Raw genomic sequence first — 8,086 nt, forward strand, 5'->3', positions numbered from 1 at the left:
GCAGACCTCAGTTTCAGTATAGTTTATTATATATTTTATGTATAACGAAATCGAAAATATAATCATAGTGTCGGTCAAATTGATAGGGTCGCAACATTTTACCAAGATTTAACTACATATTTTTCTTTTGTTTGTTTAATGCTATTTTTTCTCATTTTTTTAAGTGGAGCTTTTATCTAACAAAAACCATATTAATCTAAATTTCAAACTTTGTGGAAAAATTATAAAAATTTTGCAAAGTTCCATCTAAACGGCATTCTTGAAAAGTTTTCTAAGATAAGGCGTTTCGGAACTGGCTGCCGAGATAGGTCGATCTTCCACTCAGGTATCGACATACATATGTATGTCGACATGCTGTGTTTCATACAAAAGTCGTAACAGCAAGTTGCTTGTCTGTATTCTAGTGTAAACTCATGGGGAAAACAGAAGAATATAAAACGGGTTTGAAGCATGGAAAGTTTCTTCTGCCCTCAGTGCAACGAATTTTATTTTATTAATTTGATCATATAGAATAGATAGAAAGCAACTGTGTAGTCCGAAATTCTTCTTCGAAGTGATGTTTGCAACAATGTTTGTGCAGCCATCAACAATGTTTGTAACTTAAGCTTGAAACAATGTTCCTCGTGTATGCCCCGCTTTAGTTTGATACCCATATTGTAGCGTTTAATTTATCTTATCAAATCAGTTGAATTAAAATTTTCATATAGGTGGCAACATTACTCAAAAAGATTTCTTTCTCTTGAACCCAATTTATTTAAAATCAAATTTTCAAACAGGTGGCAACTCTCTAAATCTTTTTTCATTTTAAACAATCCGGGTATCATAGCAAAAAATCAAAAAAATAATAGTCATAAAGGAAAAATATATTTGCATTAATTAGAGATAACTTCTATGAATTAATTTATGCAAAAAATCGTCCTAAATTTTTTTTTTAGTTAACTCCCTTTAGGTCTAGGTTTGCCTATATGTACATATATATGTATGTATGTACATATGAGACTTGTCATATTTCTATGATCCTTAAGAATTTATTGAAATCTTTATTACGACTTACCGTTATGAAGGCGTAGTCCTCGCTCGCACAGCTACCGTGGTATATAGTAATTACTGCCGATCAATTAGGTTCAAAATGTTTTTCATTTCTTCTTCGTAAGCTTAATTTTGCAAACTTCAAAGTTTAATTTTGTATTACTTTTTTTGTATTCAGTTTTTGTTTTTCCTTTTTTTTTATTCCTGCGCGCACAACACGCACGCACTAATAACAATAACGCAAAGGCACCAAATGCAGACGCGTGGACGTGGCTTATAAAAAATGTAACGTTGTCACGAATAAACCTGGTGTTTATGTATGCGGATTCGAGTACTTGAAACGGGTAGCCATAACAAATCGGAGATTACTTAGGAGGATTTTCGCAACAGGACTATATACGTATGTACGTTCGAATGCATACTTAAGTACATATGAATGTGTGAGTATGTTTACTGCGCTATGTTAAACGGGCTGACTTGCTTTTCGGTTAGGATAGCAACTTAACGTTTTCACTGCTGTTTTATAATATTTTTTGTTGTTTTTGTTTTTTTTTTTAATTTGATTTTTGCACTTGTTTTATCTAGCTTTTTCTTCGTCAATTCGTTGTGGTTACAGTTTTAGAATTTTAATCGTCGAATACACTGGCTTGTTCTGTGTGTGTTTTTTTTTTGATCACTTTAAATAACTGTACGGCTTTATAATTATACATACAGGCGTTTTGATGAAGTCTTTTTTACATAGTATATGTTCATACTTTCTTATTGTTTCTCTTTCTTCACTACAATGTTTTTATTTTGTCAATTTTGCGATGCCTCGAATTAGGCTATACTGAAAATATGAGAGCCGTGAGTATGAATTTTGTTCTGCCTGCTGCGAGGGTATAATAACAAGTCGACAATACAGGCACACACTCTAGTGATTCATAGCAACCAAAGAAAAAGGATGCAAAGTTGCAAGCCTAAGCAGTCACCTAATGACTTTTGGATGCTATTTCACATAATGTTCATATGTAGGAACCAGGGATGAAAAAGTAGGTACAATTGTACCTTTTTCCGACGTTTGATGACTTAAAGGTACATTAGGTACAGTCACTAGATTTTAGGTACAATCATCTTTTGTTCAGATGCATTTTTTTCCTTTACCGTGCTAATATATTTACTTGTAGGCACGGGAGAAACCTAGCTTTCATTTTGAAGAATAAACAATTCTAAAGAAAAGTGGCCAAAAGAAAGAAATTAAAAAAGTCATATTACTTATGTATTATCTTAAACATTTTACATTGCATTTAGAGCAGCCACTACGAAAAATTAAAACTTTATTTAGCTATCCTCAAATTCGTAATTTTTTTCTTTTAATTTTAACGCTTATTTTCACTAAGTCAAATTCAATGGCATTTGCGGTCAAATTAGTGAAAACAAATTGTGTAATGGGATACAAAAATTGTCTTTTGATTGATTTAGATCAGAGTAGGTCTTCAGGCATGTACATGCGCTGCTAAAGCGGCTATTTGTAAGTTTTTGGCCCATAATATCATCGATAAAGGTAGGGATAAAGAAAAGAAAGGTGCGTCAAAATATGTCGACAAATTTTGTTCTCAAAATATGACATAATGAAAACCAGCCTTTATTCGCCCATACAGTCCAGTGTCTATTTTCAACTTTTATATTTTCTTTAGATGAGAACTATAGCTATTTGAGCCATATTCGCTTTTGGTTTTCTGGAAATATACTATTTATTTAAAAGGCTTTCGAAGTTACTTACGGTAATTTGATTATTTTCTCTAGACTTGCTGCACCTATCAAAAGGAATCGGATAAATTAGCAGACTTTTCCTATTGTTTTATAAAAAGCTGGATAAAGAAGTATACTTCGCAAAGTGTGTTTTTTGTCTTTTTCGCCAATATTTTTCAATAGTCAAAATTAGACAAAAACATTAGACTATAGTCTATAGATATAGGCTCAGTTAAAAAAAAAAAACTTATCATGTTTAAAGTACATGCATCTTTTGTATTCATGTTTTAAATAAAATTAATAAAAAAAACTACAAATGAATGATGTATATTTTTTTAGGTACAATCTGTCTCATTTAGGTACATTTATTTTATGATATTAGGTACAATCTGAAATTTCCATTTTTCATCCCTGGTAGGAACTTCTCAAACGTGATGTGAAATATTTTTGTTAAAGCTGCCAATGGCTGATATCCTTAACTTATTTGATTGGACTGAACTGGTGTTGGAAGCGTGAAATTTTCACATAGAGGTCTGGCAAACTAAAGCTTAGAGGCTCACGTAGAGCATTAAACATATATTGGCTTTACAGCAACATTTCTAACCCCACCAACAATTTATATAGAAAAATTTTATATATATTACTTAGGTTAGGTTTGATTAGGTTATGCTGGCAGAAAACACATACGTACATCGTTTTACCACTAGCGGGCCCAGCTGCGAGTTGAAATGCAAATCAGTTACGAAATAACAAAGATTTTTGCGAATTTTATTATTGACTTCACTACTACCTTTTCGATGTCTTCTACCATGTCGGATTAAGCGGTTCTCTTGGCAGTCGCATTTGCTATTCTTTTTTGAGCATGTACTCAGTGGACGTGCAGCTTTTCACTTGCGACCTACCTTGCAATGGCTTCCCTGCTATTAAAGGCCTTTTCGTGGTATAAACTATATATGCGGTGGATGATGGTGCCTCATGGCTATTTCACCTTACTGGTAGCCTTAACTTCTATTCCTGGTAGTGAATTACTATTAACTACTCAATTTAACCATTCTAGAACGCTCTTGAAGGATTCCATTCCCCTTGCGTAATTTCTCTTCATCAATCGTTACCCGAAACCTTCTTTCCCAAATAAAAGGAGATGCCACAAAGTCCCGGTTACCTCCGCCCCTTTTCTCAATTGAGTCTTCACCGAAGATTCTACAGTTGATTCCCCCTCCGCAAATATGAAAGTCAATGGACGACAGACTAAGGATTACTTCTATCAACCGCAGGAACCCGGTTACGCAAAGTTCCGCGAAACGCTAAAATTTTTCTATTGGTCTGCGGAACGAAGACTTTTCTTCCACACGAAAATGTTATAAATTCAGACTAGGGTGTTCGCTTTTTTTGCCTTTTTCCAGAACCGGTTTTCGAGTTATTCGAAAAATTGCAATTTGAAAAAACCCAGTTTCTGATTTTGAAATTAAGAAAAAACCGGATAAACCGGTTTTATTTTATATAGTTTTCGCGCAATAAAACTATTAACGGTAAGATAACTTTTATTCAGAAAAAAGCAAAGCAAAATGAGTTCAAAATTTTCTTTTAGATCAAAAATAAAACAAATAAAAATAAGTGAAAAACACGCTTGGCCTTATTTTATAATTTTTTTTTTTTTAATACTTTACTGCATTTTTTCTGACTTCTTGGGAATTTTAGTAATCCTCTTGCCGCCTGCTTAGATGCGCCTACTACCATCTGGAGGTCCATGGTTCAATTTGTGGTGCCAGCAACATCAAAAAAAGTGGTTTAAATAGCGGTCGCGCCTCCGAGTGTACTTTTGCCATAAAAAAAATACTTATTCGAAGGTGGAGTGAAAGTTAAGATTTCTCCATATGTGTCACAACATTAAAAAGCAGAACATGAATTAGAGAAGAAGTTCGGCCTAACACGTTGAAAACGGTGGGCAAACGCGGCTCTTTCTGCCAAATGCGGCCCTTTGCTTAGTAAAGTGCGGCTCTTTTTACTTTATCTTTGCTTAGAACATTGTGGCTCTTTTTACTTTTTAAAATACATATCTATTTGCTGGTCATTCTTTTCCATTGAGTTGTTTTTTTTTTTTTTCATTATTTTTATATACACATACGCAAATTGAGATCGGAACATTACCCGCAAATGGAGAATGAAAATTCGCTTTCTGACTTAATGTTCTTTATCGATATTATGGATCATTTGCAAAACTTAAATTTGTCTCTGCAAGGAAAGGATAAAAATGTTTGGGATTTGTCCCAAATTATTTTAAGTTTTGAAGGTAAACTTCGGCCGCGGCCTTGCCCACCCCTGTGAAATACTCTTCATCCACAAATAACCTAGGATGTACTATTTAGGGGTTTCCTTAAACTGGAAAAAGTCTTGAAAACTTCGAAAAACTCAAAAACTCTCTGCGTGCAGCCCCAGCTCCGTTCCAGATGCCCTATATGATTTTCGAAGTGTTATTCATTTAATGAACTCCAATACGTTACTAAGGTACGAGTGTCTAGCTGGGAGTGACTTTCGCCAGATCATTGACATGGAAGAACCACATTTTTACAGTAATAGGCAAAGTGTATGAAATGTTGCGCTCCTTATGGACTATCCAGTACTTTACACCAATTAAAATCAGGCTGCTTTTAACCAAGACATATTTGCTTCCAACTATGATTTATGGTTGCGAACTGTATGCTAATTACGATACTAAATACGTGCAACAGAAAGCTCAATGTCTTATTTAATAATATTGCCCGATATATATTTGGTATTAAGCGCAGAGATGACATCTCCGAACATGCTACAAAAATATATTCAATCTCCTTTCGTAAGGAGATTGAAACTCAGGGCTCTAAAAGAACTACATACAATATTGGTAAATCATGTCCTTTTTACCTCTACGAACGGTTTCAAGCAACTCGATCAACGCGTTCTTCGCAATTGCTTTATACGTCCTTTAATTCCGAAATATCTGAACGTCAGTTTTTGTGTATGCAGTCCGTCTGTGGAATACTTTACCTTTGGAGATCAGGGGCGTAAAAAGCACATTGCACTTCAGAAGGGAACTAATGCGATTCTTTACAGAATTATTATGCAAGAGTGTAGATATATCATCTGTCAGTTAGTCCTTTATTCATTTCTTTTTCACTACCTTTTTATCAATCCAGTAATTTCGCCCAATTAAATATTTTCTTTCTCGGGCTTTGTAATTTTTAATGATATTATTATTACCCTTAGTTATGTAAGTCTTTTATGTATTTGCGCATAAAATAACATTCCTATCAATAGGTATTTAATTTTAATATTTTTTCAATTTTGTTAATTGTTATATATTAATTAAGTATCAAAAACTCGAAATATAACTCATAGTATAAGTAGGCTCTACACACCATTTTCTCGTTGCTTATTTCGCTATCTGTAGCCACGTAGCCCTACTTTTCATTACCTATCCATAGATCACTATATTTAATCGTCTACATACAACCATCTGAGTTATTATTGCATGTCCCAATTTTTAAAGTTGCATATTTTTAGGCACATCTTGGCTTTCTAGCTAAGTTCATGACATTTCGTACGACCAACATACAAAACTACAATTCTCAATAAGCTTTTAGAATAATTGTATATAAATAAAGCGTACATAATATTGAATGTAGAAACAAAATATCCAGGTTTTACGAAAAATTAAAACGAAAACAAAGGTTTTCATAGATTTTTCTAAGCTTTCTGATTTTTACGCTGATCACGCCCTTTCTTTTACAATGCTCCTTTCCAAGACCAGTAAACATTAAAAATAAATAAATTATAAGTTACACCTCCTCTTCGTACGATTACATACACAACTCAAACCAGACTTTTCTGAATGGTTTTGTGTTGGTCAATGAAAGGACTTTAGTGAAATTAAGAAAAATTACAAAAAAAAAATTAAGCCTCAGCCAGTCCATTTTTTAAATGTCAATAACTCACTCACACATAGGCAGACTCAACTGTAAATAATTTAAAATGAAAGAAAGAAAAATCAACTCTGGCTGTGGTAGACAAAGCGACTTTCTATGCTATGCTATGACGCGGACGAAGGCTACGAAGCTCGCTGTGGCGAGTGGTGAACGGGAAATTTTTCATTGAAAGCCAGGAAAAAAAAAAAAAGTTATTCATGCAAGAGGAGGGATAGGAGAGAGCAGCTGAGAGTGGTGGTGGGAGGTAATGAAAAACAACTGTTAAATGTAGCGCAGTAGCAGCCAAAGTAGAGGCCAAACGGAAAGCACGTTAAATAAAAAAAAAAAAACAGAAAGGTAAAAAGGGGTAGTGATTTGCACGAGACGGAGTTTACAACTCATTGAATTCACATAACGACGCTGGGCGGCAAGAGAAACGGCAAGCGTGCAGCCGAGTCCCAAATGCCCCATACACATGCACCTAAATACCTACAAAGGAATGTACATACATATGTATGTAGGCAAGTTTGCACAGGAAAATTTTTGGCATACGCATGTGTGTGTGTGTGTGTGTGTGTGTGCGTGTGTTTGCATAGGCTTCTGAGCCACTAAGGCGAGATTTAGCGCAGGACATTCATCCTTGGAATGCGCGGCACTCGCTTGCTCGCCAAAGCGCACCAGCCCGCACCAGCCCGCGCACCAAATGCGACGACGGCAAAGAGGCACCTGAATAACGGCAGTCCTAAGCCACATACGACACAATGTCTGCCAAATTGACTGACAAACTAAATGGCTGGCTATTTAGCCTGCGTCTTTACGTCTCTCTCTTGAACACTGGCAGCTCGCACACTCCTCCCCTGCGATTATGTCGCGTGCGCGAGCAGTCCCCGAAAAATTCATTGGCACCCAAAAAAGAACTGAATAATTGGCAGACTGGGAAAGCTGCCTCACTGAATGGCTGGCTGGATGGCTGGCTGGATGGCTGGCTAAGTGACTGCCTTTGCTAACGTTTGTGTAACTGTGTTTGTATCGATACTTTTTGGCAATTAGTGAAGCGTTTACAAGCGTTTTTTAGCCACAAAATCTGGCTGACCCCCCACCGCCTGCAAGCGCCAGCTTTATATCATTGTGTCCAAGCAGGCATTCCAACAGACAAAGGAAAATTCCACCGCATTTTGGATTTTGTAAAATTTTCCAGCAGCAGGCACCTTGAATCCACTTTATTGGCTTTTCTCACGCACTGGCTTCGCTTTCAATATTCACTTTGCTCACCTCCAGCCGATTTCTCACTGCGAATTTTCACGGCAGTGCAATTTAATGTTTGCAATTTCTTTGCAAATATTTGCTCTACAAAATTATTCAAGAACACTTTGCACTCTGCACAC

At 35.6% G+C, this 8,086-nt stretch overlaps 1 long non-coding RNA gene across 1 annotated transcript; it reads right to left on the minus strand.

Moving 5' to 3' along the window:
* Positions 1 to 1,243: 1,243 nt before the first annotated feature.
* Positions 1,244 to 8,067, minus strand: LOC108370977 (uncharacterized). The gene is made up of 2 exons (XR_001848701.1): positions 7,910 to 8,067; positions 1,244 to 1,858 (listed from the first exon to the last, which is right to left on the minus strand). It is a non-coding gene; the product is annotated as an uncharacterized LOC108370977 (long non-coding RNA).
* Positions 8,068 to 8,086: the final 19 nt, after the last annotated feature.

This window comes from Rhagoletis zephyria, unplaced genomic scaffold (assembly GCF_001687245.7).
Source record: "Rhagoletis zephyria isolate East Lansing unplaced genomic scaffold, Rhagoletis_zephyria_1.1 Rzeph_scaffold_04621, whole genome shotgun sequence".
NCBI lineage: Eukaryota > Metazoa > Arthropoda > Insecta > Diptera > Tephritidae > Rhagoletis > Rhagoletis zephyria.